The 17,946-nt window shown below is 41.5% G+C and overlaps 1 non-coding gene across 1 annotated transcript; it reads right to left on the minus strand.

The window, feature by feature from the left end:
• Positions 1-468: 468 nt before the first annotated feature.
• Positions 469-575, minus strand: LOC118480621. Its single transcript, XR_004863601.1, has one exon. It is a non-coding gene; the product is annotated as a small nucleolar RNA R71 (small nucleolar RNA).
• Positions 576-17,946: the final 17,371 nt, after the last annotated feature.

Genomic DNA, 17,946 nt, shown 5'->3' on the forward strand with positions numbered 1-17,946 from the left:
ATAAAAGAACCTCTCGACGAACCCAAACGCTTTCTTAGAAAAAGACTTAAAGCTAAAAACCAAGAGAAAGTTTCGGGGGACCCATTTCCAATGGCGGATCAACGTACCCTCATGGATTACCTACGACCCACTATAGGTAATCTTGGCGCCGCTATCAATGCACCGAATGTCGATGCCAACAACTTCGAACTTCGGCCGCATTTGATACAAATGCTCCAAAACTCCGCAACCTTCCACGGGCTTGTGGACGAAGATCCACATTTACATATTACTAACTTCTTGGAAATATGTTATACTTTTCGGATCAACGGAGCATCAAACGACGCCATCCGCCTTCAAATGTTTACATTTTCACTAAAAGACCGAGCTAAGGCTTGGCTTAACACCCTCCCAGTTGGTTCGGTAAACACCTGGGATGAACTAACCAAAAAGTTTCTATATAAGTATTTCCCTTCTTCTAAAACAGCTAAATTAATGACTGAAATTAATACATACTCACAAGAGGATGGGGAATCCTTATATGAAACCTGGGAAAGGTTCAAGGAGCTACTATGGAAGTGTCCTCATCATGGTCTAGCGGTATGGGAACAAGTATCCACTTTCTATAATGGGTTGTTGCCACACACAAGACAAACACTTGACTCTAGCTCTGGGGGACTTTTAGGTAATCGCCGCCCAAATGAAATTTATAATCAAATTGAGGAAATTTCTCAAAACAATTTTCAGTGGCACACTCCCCGAGGCACTAAATCTATTGCCTCGGGTGCCCATAAGGTTGACGAAAGCACTTCTTTACAAGCCCAAATCGAGGCCCTTTCTTCGAAAATCAAAAAGATAGAAATGGCAAAAACGGCCTCAGTTATGGCTTGTGAAGGGTGTGGTGGGCCACATGAAAATTGGAGTTGTATGAAAGAAATGGATAATCAAATGGAAATGGTAAACTACATTGATAATAGACCTAGGCCGTCAGGTCCTCCGACAGGTACCTACAACCAAGGATGGCGTAACCACCCTAACCTTGGTTGGAGAGACCCTGGCAATAGTAGTAACCAACAAAATCAAAACAAAAGAACAAACTTTCAACAACCACGAAATGAGTCACAAAATTTCTCTCAACAACAACAAGGGGGACGAGAGAGGCTCGAAGACACCGTCTTACGCCTCATCTCAGACACTGATAAGAAAAACTCGGACCGATTTCAACAAATAGAATCGAATTTTAGAAACCAACAAGCTAGTATTCAAAACATTGAAAAACAATTAAACCAACTAGCTCAAAATTTCTCTGAGAGACCACAAGGCGCGTTACCAAGCAATACCGAAACAAACCCAAAGGCGCAAGTACGTCTCATCACATTGAGAAATCATACCGTAGGTCCCGAGGAAGCTCCGCTTCCCACAACTGAAAGGAGTTCACCCAGCCAACCCACAACTTCGTCAACACCCTAAAAAGAGAAAACTCCTACACCAAGCCAAGAGCCACCCAAGAATCCTCCGGTGCCTTATCCCGGTCGGTTACTTTGCCAAAAGACCGATGAGCAAGTCACAAAATTCGTAAATCTACTAAAACAATTGCATGTCAATATTCCATTTGTAGAAGTCCTAACCCAAATGCCTAATATTCGAAATTCATGAGGGACTTTCTCACTCACAAAAGGAAAACTGAATCATTGCAATTAGTTAATTTAAGCAAAGAATGCTCTGCCTTACTACTCAATAAACTCCCACAAAAGAAGATCGACCCCGGAAGCTTTACCATCCCTTGTTCGATTGGGGAATCTCCCATACGCATTACACTAGCCGATCTTGGGGCTAGCATCAACCTCATGCACGTATCAATGTTCGACCGACTCGGCCTAGGGAAAACAAGCCCTACAAAAATGAGCATACAACTCGCTGATAAGTCTGTTAAATATCCACAAGGTGTCGCTGAAAATCTATTGGTTAAAGTTAGAGACTTTGTCATACTAGATATGGAAGAAGATACCGAATTCCCACTTATCCTAGGAAGACCATTCTTGGCCACGGCCCATGCCGTGGTAGACATGAATGGTGTGACACTAACATTGAGGGTTGGGGACAAGGAGATGAAGTTCGGGGTTGGAAAAAGAGTAGAAGATGACGACCCGGTCAACTACATGAAAGTCATAGACTCAAGTTTGGATAATGCTCTCCGATGGTGCAACATGGGATGCAATCCATCCCACTTGAGTAACATATGACTGGCTTTGGGTCTAGCCAAGGACCCTTATAAACGTCGGCACCACGGAGGCATTCCGCGGAACTGTCCTTAGTTTAATTTAGATTAACTTTTATGTTTTCTAGTTTAGTTTTAATTTTCAGGAATAAAACACACTCGGGATGGTAAAGGATACTTAGGGAAGCTTGAACCAACACCCCATGCACAAAAAAACAGAGCCTCCCGACAATTTTTCTTCATTACAGCAAGTTCAGCACGGGCCGTGCTTAGCCAACACGCCCCGTGCTCAATGATCTTCAGAAAAATGCCCAGTTCAAGTAACTGGACACGGGGCGTGTTCGTTGAACATGCCCCCGTGCCCAGCCTTCTATTATTGGCAATCTAAACACGGGGCCGTGCCCGGTCACCACGGCCCGTGTCTAGACGCCCAGTAACATAAATTTTTGTTTTTAAACACCTTTTTATGCATTCAATCAACCTAAAAATTTATTTTTGGGACACATTGAGGACAATGTGTAATTTAAGTGTGGGGGATGCTAAAACCTTGAATTTTGCAATTCCTAATTACAAGCCTTACACAAAACTCTATTGGAACCGCTAATCACCCCAAATTTTTTCAAAAAATGTTCATTTTTTTACTTGTCTTAGTTTAATTCGAGAATAACAAGTTCTAAAAAGGCTATATTTTTATGAATTTGCAACCGATAGCATCGTGATAAAAAGAACCAACATAAGAAAATTATGAAACGGCATGACAAATCTAGTTAAAATTTTATTATATATACTTGATCACATTAAAAACCCATTCCCACAAAAAGTGAGTTTTGAGCCTTTATTGAGCATACAAATACACATCTTTAAACTAAATGCTCATCTTTCGCTTCTTGTATGAATAGCCGGTTGGTTTCGTACGACTCTAGAACTTGCCATAACCATACATTCCCGGTCCTTACCAACTTAAACCCAAGTAAGTAAATGATGGAGGCATTAGGACTAACCCTCTTTCTTTCAACACCATTATTTTTTTTTTACCACCTACCCAAAATCCCCCTAGTTAACCCCTTTGAGCCTAAACCTTTTTCATTTCTAAACCCACAAAACAAACACCCTTTACCCACCAAAAACCCTTTTTTTATTTTAAACCTTTTATTTTAGTAAAAAGCTCGGTTTTCATGTGACATTCCTTATAAAAAAATGAAGTCTTGCAATAAACAAACAAGTTCCTCAAAAGAAACTTTGTTTGAAAAATGTTTCGTTTTGAATAAAAAGTCACAAAAACAAAAAGTTTTACAAAAACCGACGCTTTTTACGCCTTTCGCCCTTTTCTATTAACCACTAACCCAAAACCACCTATCTTTAACCCAAGCCTAACCCTTCCCCAAAGTCCTCTTGATATTTACAAAGGTTTATACTTAAAAAGGAGGAGGATTGATTACTTGGCAAGCATATGGTAGAAGTAAGTTCCATGCCGCTCTTGAGTGTTTTACAAAAATACATCTTCGGCCGAGTGTTCAGTGATCTCTCGTGAGGTATGTGAACTTTTATATAAATGGAATTTTAAAGAGGCATGTTATGCCCAAATAAGTAATTTCTCTTATGTAATGTTCTAAATAAATCATAACGAACAGGATTGTAAATAACATAAAATAAAGATCTTGGAATCCCGACACTCAAGAAAAGCCCAAAACTTCTCTTCTACCCATTCCATTTGGGTGTGCAAGCCACATTAAAAAGAGTTTTGCTTGAGGATAAGAAAAGATTCAAGTGTGGGGGTATTTGATATGTGTAAAATGCAACATATAAATTACATCAAATGAGGCATAAAACTAACCCTTTTTTAGTACTAATATTGGAAAAAGTGTGCTTTTGTCTTCCTTTTGTATTTTCAGGATTAAATGAGCGCAAATGAACAAAAGAAGCAAAAATACAGCTACATCTAACACAAATACAAGAAAAGGAATAAACGTGGCATGCCTGACCCCTCGACTGCATCTTCCCAAGCAAAAACAAGATATCAGAAGGCTGAACATGCCCCGTGCCTAGCTGACACGGGGGCGTGCCCAAGTGTGTGCAGAAAAGACAAAAGCGTAGAAGCTTCTATTCCCCAACACGGGGGCGTGCCCAGCTCCACACGGCCGTGGTCAACGCTAAGATCCGCAGAATCCAAGCAAATCTTGATAGTACAGATACGCTTCTGCACACGGGGCCGTGCCCAGCGAACACAGGGGCATGGTCAACTAATACAAACAAACTGCAATTAATGAAGAAAGAGAAAGTGGATAGACACGGGGCCGTGCCCAATGGACACGGGGCCGTGTCCGGGCTTCTGTACAGGCTATAAATAGAGGTGTTTGGTTCACTTCAAAAGCATCCCTTGACAAACCACCTCTCTCTCCCACTTCATCCACACTCCACCACCATCACAACACCCACATCCACCACCATCATCCATCATAGAGTGTGTGTAGTAGTCTCGGGATCCAAGATTGATCGTAAGAGTTCTTGACAATCAAATGCCATGTGTGCCTAAGTCTCTTACATCACTTGGTGTTGACAAGCTTTTAGTGTAATACTTTTGTTTTTTAATCTTTTCGCACTTTTTATTTGGTTTTGTATTAATGACTTTAATAACTAGTTTCTTATGTTGAAGGTGAAACTTCTTTATCATTTTTCCGTGGTGTCTTGGCGTTATTAGACTGTCTATATAAAATAAAATATTTACACCATTCATATCTCTACGGTCTATATAGAGATATGTTGGCTACCTGGTCGGGGGTTAAGAGAATGGTTTGGTAAGGTTCTTGCCTTGTTCAGTGTATAGATCCTGCAAGGACCTGGGTCAAGCTTACTAGGACCTCCTTCAATACCCACTGGTATTGGATGGCGGGGGTGCGAATGGCTTGATCCCCTCATATGTAAACTACTATTAATTCATTAACCCGACTACTTGGGATTGTATCCCTGCTGACTCAAACCACTTAGCCGAGGGTAACATCACCTTCAATAGAGGGGCCTACCATATGACGCATTAATAACTTAATTAATTATCTTCCAATAATCCAACCCTTTAGGATTGTATCCTTGCTGACTCAAACTACTGGGTTGAGGGTAACGTCACCTTCAAAAGAGGGGCCTACTACTATAACTAAGATAATCTCTTAAAAAGTGCAAAAGTGCGGTAAACATCAAAGGTTACACTAAAGGCAAGTCGGATCCAAGTGATTCATCTTGTCTATCTGTTTTTATTTTATTTTTATTTTCAGCATTTTTTAGTTTTTATTTTCATGTTTAAAACCTTTTTCCAGAATTTTGATTTGATTAGACGTAGAGGATAACCGGTATTAATAGCTCTTGTGTCCTTGGACGACCTCGGTATCTTACCAACGCTATACTACGCTCACGATGGGTGCACTTGCCCATATGTGTGTTTAGTGTTAGTAAAATATCGTGTTTTATAAATTTAAAACTTGACTAAAGTGTTAAAAAAGGGCTAAAAATATACATAAAAATATATACACATCGACACACATCATTGTCTCTGCTGCGCCTGGTTCAACATGTTCAACAACTGGTTCCACCTATTCAACAACTGGTTCAACCTGTTATGTAGGTTCTGTTATTACCGGTTCTGTATGTTCCCTTGTTGTCTCATAGTATTAAGACGTAGTACATTCAGAGTTCTCATTATTTCTTACCTCTGGTATCACGTTGGATGGACTTTCTTCAGTGGTACTGTGCTCCGCAGATTGTGTAGCTATGTTTGAAGGACTCGAAGTACTGTGATGGTTTTCTGTTATTACTTCTTCAGATGATGGAAGTTGAGTTAGCCAACTCAGAGTGTCTATACTTTCATTTTCCCCCTGACCACTGAGTTGGATGTTATAAAAGTATTTTGTTTCAAGAAAGTCCACATTCATTGTGGTGAACATTTGATGAGTTTTTGGGTTATAACACCGGTAACCTATTTGATCGATCCCATAGCCGACAAATACACATTTCTCAGCACATGGGCCAAGCTTGTTTCTATTGGTTTTGGGTATGAGGACAAATGTTGTACACCCGAAGATTCGAGGTTCAAGTGTAAGAGGAAGGGGAATACTGCCAGACTTAGATATACAATCTAAGGGATTCTTAAACTTAAGAGCTTTGGTGGGAAGCCGATTTAGGAGATACATGGAGGTTGCAACTGCCTCCGGCTAGAAAGATTTAGGTACCTAAGATTCAATTAAAAGAGCTCGAGGCATTTCAAGAAAAATACAGTTTTTTCTGTAGGATCGTTCGACTGATCCGAATGAGTCGTTCAGAGGAGTTTTACTTCGTTTCAGGTGCTGAACAAAAAAACAAAGGTAGAAACAGCTTGTACTTCACTTAAATCACTGATTGTATTGATTTGACGTTGATTACATTCAAACCTCACACCAGCAGTACTTCGGCATGGAATACAAGGACTGAACTGCTGATTTCGCTCTAAAGTGCCCTATATGTGACACCCCAGGAAAACCAGCAAACGATATAACTTACCTAGCTTTAACTTATCTAGCTTTCTCAGTGAGTGCGTACCAAATTTCGGGACGAAATTTCTTTTTAGTTGGGGATACTGTGACAACTCGCAATCCGAGCCTATCTTTGTGTAACATTCGTGAACATGACACGACTTTATGAACTTGACTGATTATGTGAATATTATGATTGTTGAATACATGATATGTTGTTATGTGGATGTGTGCTATGTATGTATGTATGTTAATCGAGCCCAACCAGAGCCGCACAATTCCCTCTCGATCGCACAAGCCCACTTCGGGCCTTACTTTTGTACACGAACTAAGGGCGGCCCATTTAGGGGTCCGGCCCACTCCTCTTAAACGTGTAAACACCTAAGGTTGGGGTTGGTGCTCTCATTTTACAATCACCTCACACACACAAGAAACCCTAATCTTTACTTCTCTCTCTCTCTCTCACGAACCCGATGGCAACACTCGTTCCAATCAACCGAAGATCATTGTGCTCGGATCACCTTCTTGTTGGATAATCCTCGTTATCATTCCTCTAACCGATTAGTGTTCTTTGTGGATGTGATTAAACGGTATTAGGTTGCCACGTTATAGTGTATATGAATGATGTTCTTGTGAATTGGTTATGCATAAAAGTTGTGAATCGGATATCATGTATGGTTACCGAAATTATTGCATAATGTTGTAATATAAGTTGTTGAAGTTTGGTTGTGATGATTGTAAACTGAATGCTTGATTAATGGGCTTGTTTGTGTGTTTAGAATATGTTTATGTAATCGGATGTTATGCCATAGTTTTGGGTATTAGAATTGATAGGTTACGAGGTGGTTATGCTTTAAAGTTTAATCTGATTGCATGTTAATAGGTTGTATTCATGTATGGTTCGATTAGGGTTCTTGAGAAAACTATTGAAATATGCTTGTTTGATCGATGGCATGCTAGATGGATTGGTTTGAAAACTGTTATTTGATTTGATTTGGAAACCGATTAACTGTTGTTTGATTGTGTTAATTGATAACAAATTGGAAACTATTGATTAGCAAGATTGATGCTTGTAACCGATTTTGCATGATATCCGGAATTCAATCTAGTCGCACAAGGGCCTTGATCGCACAAGAGCCAATCACACAAATCAGGCTGATCGCACAAGATCAGGTTGTACCGGACCTGATCCGATCACACAAGTGCCAACCGCACAAGCGGTCCTCAGTCGCACAAGACCCTTTGAGTCGCACAAACTGAACTGTCCGCTCATATGTTGGGCCACACACACATATGTTAAACGTGTGAGGCTGTTGGGCCGAACAAGCCCAAGTCACAAGCTCACACAACCCAGTCCAACCGTACAAGAGGTCCGGATCGCACAATATGAACTCCAGTCGCACAAGATGTATGAACCGTACAAGTTGGCTTATTTGTTTAGTATTTGGGCCGTATACAATTGGACTGCCATGTTGGGCCGGGTACTGGTTGGGCTACGTTAGTTGAACCGCACAACCCATTGTGGAACGCACAAGTAGGCGGATCGCACAACGGGTTGGGCCAATATTATTTGGGCTTCTTGTAGCATTACCTGATTGTTAAGTGTGCCATGATCTATACGTGCTAGTAACGTGTTAACTTGTGTGGAACATACGTGCTTTACTTGAACCAAACCTGACTCGTATAGTAACCCTGATAGGACGTGGTTGATCACATTGTAGCTTAACTGAACCTTTTCGTGTATCATACCGAGCAATCCCAGGTGAGTTCATTGCATTTTCTCAAGCATGCGTCCCGGTGGTTTGGGACAACTGGTAAACATTTGGAAGGGAAACCTTGGGTAAACAACTTAATCGGTTTTGGTTATTAAACATGGAATCTATCATCGGATTGCCTGGAGGGCAATGGGGGTAATTAGTTGATAGCGCTATTAGGTGGGAAACCTCACACCGGGCCATAAGGACGGGCGTGAACTAATTATCTGGGTATGGCTATGGTTGTTAGAGGCACACTCCTCGGATACATATGGGCACACTCCCTAGGGTATCTAGCGAAGGCAACATAGCATCGGTCGTTAAGGGGTACACACTCCCCGGATACATATAGGCACACTCCCTAGGGTATCTAACGTGAACGACATCGTAACGCAACATTGAATCGCATTAACATACATCTGGTAACTAAACACGTTAACAAAACCTTGAACTCACCAGCGTAGTCTGACACACTTGTTTGCATGCTTGTAGGTCGTTAACCTTGGAACATGGACTTGCTATCTGGGAGTGCTGGAGTGGTCATGGATCGAGACACTTGGATTGACTTATAAACGATACATTGATTTTGATTATTATCATGAGACTATTGCTAAATGATTTATTACATGCTTCCGCTACACAACACTTTGGGAATTGATATTATGTTTTATTTAAGTATTTACCATTGGTTCAATGTGATTGGTGGCTCGAACTCTGATGCGTAACACGCCTCGCGGGATTTCCGCAGGTGGGATTTTGGGGGTGTTACAGTTGGTATCAGAGCCACTGGTTATAGTGAACTAGGTTTTAAAACGTTTTTGTAAAACCAGACTATAACCGAACACCTTCGAAAATCGATCATGACACTCAGCTCCAGATTGCAAGGTTCGTCTTTCGTATACTCATTGTACTACGTAACTAGTGGACACTTACATATGATATTGCATGCTGGTGCACGTTAAACACGATAGTATGAACTTACGTATCCTTTGCACGTGTTATATGACTGATAAGGTGGTGATTCCCTAAACATTCGTGACTTATGTTATGTGATGCTCTTTGTTTACTATTCGAGTTGGGGGAACCATTCGACATGAGTTAGGAGGAGCTAAGATGAGCATGCAAATCACAATATTATTGTGGGTGCACACATAATAATAATGTGGGGTGCATGCGAGTCCCAGTGAGGCTTAACAAGTGAAGGAGGGGTTCCGCTCTGTTAATTGATCAGTGTGAAACGTAACAAACTAATAGGAGTCATAACAGTGATCGTCTCCTACTCAAATGTGACTTTCTCACCTCTCTTTGAATCCTTTTGAAATCGCAATGCTATCGAGTATTACTTGAACGTTCCTTTGAACGCCTAGCGAATTAAGTAGAATGCTAGGTGCTTGTACGAACGTCCCTGAGTGGATGTTGCAGCGTCCATGATTGGTTTATACCCCTTTTCTTTCCCCCTCACTCCCCTTTGTTGTTGGAACTCAATATACTCTCATCTTAGACCCTGAGGGGCGGTCACACCTGCGACACTCTGGAAACCTACCGTGTTTTACCCAGTCAACTTGTAAGAACGATGGGCATAAGGGTAAATATAGTACTCTACTGACTTCAGCATTTGAACGACTCCAATTATTGACAATGAACATCAACGATTTGACACCAAACGAATCCTTAATTCTAGTCAGCAACTTATGGGAGCCGACTTTTATGAATCAATCGAAACGTAAACGATGACAAGCGACCAGGATGTGGACTGTGTAACTTCCAACACAACGAGTAGCACCCTGGAACTTAGCACGAAATATGAGGAGATGGACATCGTTGGTGAAGGATCGTAGAGTCCTGTTTCGAGCAACAACATTAGAAGCAACAACTATCGTGACATCAAGGTACTTGTAATGGTAGCTTACAGTATGGAAATGAAGGTGCCTACGGCATGTAATGGCAGTTGATAATTCAAGACGACAACAACCAAGCGAGCGATGATAGTATGGTAGAAATCCGTGTGATTGTAACAATAACACCAGCAGTGGTGCTCGCGAAAGGATATTTAGGATTGACGTGGGCGACGACAGGACAATAACAACATGGTAGTTTGGATGGATAGCAAATCGCTTCGGCTCGATTCCGTTTAACCCTGATGCTTCTTGAAATCAAACCCGTTATGAAACCGACTAATGGTAGGTCAGCGGAAACCGCATATGTTAGTTGGGATGCAAACTTGATATTGCGGGTGACAGACATTCGACACCGGTGTTACCTCTGCTATCCTTGGTAGTTACGGCGCAATAGATAGTGTTGGTGGGTTAGGACATATCGCCCGGACGTACCCTGTGAGAAGAAACTTAGCGTCACTACATGCTCTAAAGTACCAGAGCGGAGAAAAGATTAGCATCATGTCAGTAATGACAGCCTCGAAAGCGCCTATGGAAGGAGGACCTCACTGTATTAGCAACTATATCTAATGATCAGACTAAGTACGATAGGATCGAGGACCCACCGATTGTTGTGACTCATCTCAAAGTGCAATTCGAGGAACTTTCAGGCCTACTACCGCAACTATTAGTCAGAAACTTAGTGATCTCACGATTAGAGGGAGCTCTGAATACTCATACTCTTACCATCTTACACCAGGAGGGTTGCAAGAGCTGTAAAATCAACTGCGAGAACTGTTGAACAGGAGTTTTGTCGGACCTAATTCTCACTTTGGGAAGCCCCAGTTATACCCGTGAAGATAAGCTTTTTTTGTGTGTACGTACCAATTATCGAGCACCCATCGAGACGACAGTTGAGAACCGTTTGCCGCGGCCATGTATCGAAAACCGATCGACTAGTTACAAGAGACGAGCTTTCATTCGAGGATTAAATTATGAGCGCATTATTATCGAATGGAAATCCAAGGGAAGAAAGTTCTTAAAGAAGCTTACCAGACGCAATTCGGCCATACAACTTTGTACTCCATGACCTTTAGAGTGATCATCACACCAGCAGCCTCATGGATCATGCGAACCGACCATGCTATTGGGTGACATTTTGAACCCTTTTCAGGAGAAAAGAACAACATGGACAACTTTGTATCTTATTTGAGAGCTCCTAAGGGAGGAGCCACACCGCGCGAAGTCTTGATAAAAGTAACTTCTGAATGCGAGATGTACCCTTTTTGGGTCATATAACCAACGAAGTGGGAATGCACGTGAATCTCGCCAAGATGCATCCTGTTAGAAACTGACCGACACCAAAGGTTCCTTCGGGGATGCAGCAACTCCTTGGCCTTGCTAGATACTATCGCAGCTTACTCACCGGATATTCGAAGGTTGCACAACTTAAATCTCTTTAGTGCAGCAGGGTGTTGCGTTTGTGGAAGACAAAACAGCCAGGCGTCTTTTCAGCTTTTGAATTCCAACCCTACAACTCACTGAGCATCATCTATACCCGAGGGTGCGGGTGATTCAGTGGTATACCACGATGGTCCGAATCAGAGTCCCAGTTACACGCCGACGCAACACGAGAGAATAACGACTTACGTAATGAAATTACAAAGAAGAACTGCATGACACACAACTGGTGGTGGAAACCGTGGTCTTTGGAGTTACACGGAGGCATTACTTGGACGGTACCAAATGCGTTACTTAGACCGATCACAAGGGCCTTCCGTGTACTCTGGTTTCGAAAGAGCTAAATCAGTAAATGGCATCGTTGGATGGAACTTCTGGGTGGATTACGACTGTGGAACCTGAACGTGTATGGACTTTGCAGCTCGCCATCGACTCTAACCCACCTGACCCAACTCGTCCTGTACAAACTAAGGAACTAACGGGAGAGAATTTTCAAGTTGAGTCCATGCGGAGCATGGAAGAGCAACCTTGGTGAAACGAACGATATTCATTAACTCATAGAACGACTATAAATCTCATTTCACAGCAACGGTAGGGAAGTTGTGCTTAGCAAAACACACCGGCTTCGAAAATTCTATTCAACTGGATTTTAAAGAAAGATGTTTGGACCTGTAAATCTTGTACTGATGATTGGGCATGAAAACCCGTCTAACAATGTATGGGTATGACTTTTGACTTTGGGAAAAGTCAAGGCGAAGTATAAGAAACTGGCAACACCTATGTGGAAGATGGGAGCAGACTGCTATGAATGCTGCCACTAGTCTATTCACAACTCGAAATGAAAACACAAACAGTAACAATCGTTGATTTCAGAATGTGACCAGTACACCTCCTTGCAGTCAAGGTAACTGATGAGTCTTCTCAGCTTGTGAAAATTTCTCTGGAAGAGACGGATTATAGGCATGAGGTGCCAACTCCTATTACCTATTGGACTATACCTAATTTAAGGCGGGCATGGCGCACACCTTTGACTCACGTCTTGCCATGAACATTGCTTATTACTGTAGGGCAATCGAGCAAAGTGACGAACCATCTGAGCACACGAAGGCATGTTGTAAGTATGTGCATAACTGACTTTAGTAAACGTTTGGGAAGGACACTTATCTTGGGGAGAAGCTCTAATGCAACTGCACCACGATAGTATGCATACAGCCCATGCTGAGGCATAACCTGGACAGTAACTCTAATCTCCTTGTTGGACTAATGTAGTTGACAACGTAATCGCAGGTCCAGGACTTGAGCTCAAAACTCTCGAACATTGCTTAGATCGGAAATTGTTTGATGGCAGCGCATGAGCGCTAGGAAAGCTGATTAGCTTAGGAAACACTGGGAGTTTGTTGTAGGCAAACGTGTCATATCGAAAGCATCACCCTGGGGGGGGGGTGCGGTATGCTATAGAAAACATGGCAAGCTTACTTTACGACGCGTGAGACATTCAGATTACTAGAACAAACGGTGACTTGGCTCACAAACTCAGGCTAATTGATGAAACGAGATAACTATCGTAATGTTATGTAAGCCCTAGGTTTAAGGCAGTGGTTGCCCGATGAAACCCTGGTGATACCCATACCGAAATTTGAGGTCATCGGATCAGTTGTATATATCAGGGAATCTATCGAAAGCATGGGCTAAGAAGTCAAGGTTCGCTAGCATGAGTCATATGACAATCGTGAGGGCTTGTTAAACTTCAATACGTGGACTGAAGTTCACATAGGAACGGAAGGATATGTTAAAACTTCAATGTTCTCAATTGTTCAAGGGATTGAACCAACTCTTGATATCACTGGTGAATTTCGGGATGAAATTTCCTTCAAGTTGGGGAGGATGTGACACCCCAGGAAAACCAGCAAACGATATAACTTACCTAGCTTTAACTTATCTAGCTTTCTCAGTGAGTGCGTACCAAATTTCGGGACGAAATTTCTTTTTAGTTGGGGATACTGTGACAACTCGCAATCCGAGCCTATCTTTGTGTAACATTCGTGAACATGACATGACTTTATGAACTTGACTGATTATGTGAATATTATGATTGTTGAATACATGATATGTTGTTATGTGGATGTGTGCTATGTATGTATGTATGTTAATCGAGCCCAACCAGAGCCGCACAATTCCCTCTCGATCACACAAGCCCACTTCGGGCCTTACTTTTGTACACGAACTAAGGGCGGCCCATTTAGGGGTCCGGCCCACTCCTCTTAAACGTGTAAACACCTAAGGTTGGGGTTGGTGCTCTCATTTTACAATCACCTCACACACACAAGAAACCCTAATCTTTACTTCTCTCTCTCTCTCTCTCACGAACCCGACGGCAACACTCGTTCCAATCAACCGAAGATCATTGTGCTCGGATCACCTTCTTGTTGGATAATCCTCGTTATCATTCCTCTAACCGGTTAGTGTTCTTTGTGGATGTGATTAAACGGTATTAGGTTGCCACGTTATAGTGTATATGAATGATGTTCTTGTGAATTGGTTATGCATAAAAGTTGTGAATCGGATATCATGTATGGTTACCGAAATTATTGCATAATGTTGTAATATAAGTTGTTGAAGTTTGGTTGTGATGATTGTAAACTGAATGCTTGATTAATGGGCTTGTTTGTGTGTTTAGAATATGTTTATGTAATCGGATGTTATGCCATAGTTTTGGGTATTAGAATTGATAGGTTACGAGGTGGTCATGCTTTAAAGTTTAATCTGATTGCATGTTAATAGGTTGTATTCATGTATGGTTCGATTAGGGTTCTTGAGAAAACAATTGAAATATGCTTGTTTGATCGATGGCATGCTAGATGGATTGGTTTGAAAACTGTTAATTGATTTGATTTGGAAACCGATTAACTGTTGTTTGATTGTGTTAATTGATAACAAATTGGAAACTATTGATTAGCAAGATTGATGCTTGTAACCGATTTTGCATGATATCCGGAATTCAAACTAGTCGCACAAGGGCCTTGATCGCACAAGAGCCAATCACACAAATCAGGCTGATCGCACAAGATCAGGTTGTACCGGACCTGATCCGATCACACAAGTGCCAACCGCACAAGCGGTCCTCAGTCGCACAAGACCCTTTGAGTCGCACAAACTGAACTGTCCGCTCATATGTTGGGCCACACACACATATGTTAAACGTGTGAGGCTGTTGGGCCGAACAAGCCCAAGTCACAAGCTCACACAACCCAGTCCAACCGTACAAGAGGTCCGGATCGCACAATATGAACTCCAGTCGCACAAGATGTATGAACCGTACAAGTTGGCTTATTTGTTTAGTATTTGGGCCGTATACAATTGGACTGCCATGTTGGGCCGGGTACTGGTTGGGCTACGTTAGTTGAACCGCACAACCCATTGTGGAACGCACAAGTAGGCGGATCGCACAACGGGTTGGGCCAATATTATTTGGGCTTCTTGTAGCATTACCTGATTGTTAAGTGTGCCATGATCTATACGTGCTAGTAACGTGTTAACTTGTGTGGAACATACGTGCTTTACTTGAACCAAACCTGACTCGTATGGTAACCCTGATAGGACGTGGTTGATCACATTGTAGCTTAACTGAACCTTTTCGTGTATCATACCGAGCAATCCCAGGTGAGTTCATTGCATTTTCTCAAGCATGCGTCCCGGTGGTTTGGGACAACTGGTAAACATTTGGAAGGGAAACCTTGGGTAAACAACTTAATCGGTTTTGGTTATTAAACATGGAATCTATCATCGGATTGCCTGGAGGGCAATGGGGGTAATTAGTTGATAGCGCTATTAGGTGGGAAACCTCACACCGGGCCGTAAGGACGGGCGTGAACTAATTATATGGGTATGGCTATGGTTGTTAGAGGCACACTCCTCGGATACATATGGGCACACTCCCTAGGGTATCTAGCGAAGGCAACATAGCATCGGTCGTTAAGGGGTACACACTCCCCGGATACATATGGGCACACTCCCTAGGGTATCTAACGTGAACGACATCGTAACGCAACATTGAATCGCATTAACATACATCTGGTAACTAAACACGTTAACAAAACCTTGAACTCACCAGCGTAGTCTGACACACTTGTTTGCATGCTTGTAGGTCGTTAACCTTGGAACATGGACTTGCTATCTGGGAGTGCTGGAGTGGTCATGGATCGAGACACTTGGATTGACTTATAAACGATACATTGATTTTGATTATTATCATGAGACTATTGCTAAATGATTTATTACATGCTTCCGCTACACAACACTTTGGGAATTGATATTATGTTTTATTTAAGTATTTACCATTGGTTCAATGTGATTGGTGGCTCGAACTCTGATGCGTAACACGCCTCGCGGGATTTCCGCAGGTGGGATTTTGGGGGTGTTACACTATATATAGTGCTTGTGATTTCGCTCGAAACCTAACAGTCTATTAGGAGCGAAATCAGCCACATGTGATTTCGCCCGAAATCACCCAAATGACATTAGGAGCGAAATTAGACCTTGGAGCGAAATCTGACTTCTAACACACTAAGACATCCTATTTTTTTCGTAAACGTGCCCTAATCTATACAATGTAAATTAAGACTCGATACAAGACGAAGTCTACAGATGTATGCACCAACAGACTCCCCCTCAGATGTTGACGAGTCTGACTGTGTCGAGTCTTCTCAAACTTCAGCCTTGATCAGTCTCTGGGCTTCACTCTCTCTTCTCTTTCATATTGTCTTCAGACTCCCCCTTGCGATATGCTGGCATTCCTTTAGTTCTTCAGCATCATCTGCTTCAGGATCATTGTCTGGCTTTCACAGGTACATGATCGTTATCCTGACTCAAGCTTTGTCCACAGAATCCTCAGGTATGTGAATCTGGATCTCAAAAGCTTCTCAGACTCGAATGACCTGGCTCTTCAGAAGATTGTTTCAAGATCAAAACTTGGCTCTAGTTCTGCTCAGGATCGATAACCCAGTTCATATTATCCTGCATAAACTCTACCTCAAAGTAACTATCACACTTTTCAAAAATAGAAATTTGCACCACTACTGACTCTCCCTCAGATCAAACAAAGATTTTTGATGAACCAGTTGAAAGATTAGATTTTGAAAACATTTAATTTCAAAAAACATACTCCCCCTCAAATTTTGCTCATCATGTTTAGCACTTGGAATTTTGAAAATCAGCTTTTCAATACCAGTTGTCGAAAATCTTTTTGAATTTTCAAAAATTTATGCTAAAACACACCGAAAATCTTTTTGGATTTTGAAAATGTAAAGAGATGCAGTAAAGTAATAATTACAGACACTATTTTTGTGAGTTTGTGTAAGAGGATCATATCAGTTTATAAGATGAGTCACTAACACCATTAAGCTTCATTTCATTTTAAGCTCTAAACAATTTACCTAGATTGTCAGTATATTTGCCCACTTAAATTTTCACACAAAGTTCAATTGATCCGAGATACGATGTTAATGTCTTAGATACTTAAACTTATTTGCGTGTCCCACTACTTGAATATACTCCCGTATCCAGATCCCAATATTCAGTCTTACAGGTGAGTATACCACAGATGTTATCTGTTCAGGGGTTAATTGCGAGGGCCGTGAGAGCTCAGGTCGATACTTCCGTATACGCAAAGAGATGACAACTTTGACTTTTGGTGTCCCCTTTAGAGGATCTTTTGTTACAACAGCAATGACTATCAATTTTATTCTTTCATCGATTTGCTGAGGGTGAGCTTATATTTCAAAGCATTTGTAGAAAGTATTATCCGGGGACTAGGTCAGAACTTCCATTCAGCAGAAGTCCCGGGATAATACCCCAGATATCATTGAGCATAAAGACCTAGTATCTCATAATAAGGGACCTTTCAAACAAGATTTCAGGGGTTACCTATATATCCAAGAAGTTGTTACCCACAAAATAAGCAAGTTTGAAATTTTAGTTTATATCTCGTCACAATCTACTAAATATGTAAAAACCTACTGACATATCCGCAGTAAGATTGTTTATCACATTTATACATTCCAATTCTTTAGCATGTTATGACAGTCCACTGATGTACTATCATTTCCTCTTTTATACAACAAAACTCATTTTTGATTCTATAATGTTTTTGGCTTTTTCAAATTTTC

The sequence above is a fragment of the Helianthus annuus genome, chromosome 7 (assembly GCF_002127325.2).
Source record: "Helianthus annuus cultivar XRQ/B chromosome 7, HanXRQr2.0-SUNRISE, whole genome shotgun sequence".
NCBI lineage: Eukaryota > Viridiplantae > Streptophyta > Magnoliopsida > Asterales > Asteraceae > Helianthus > Helianthus annuus.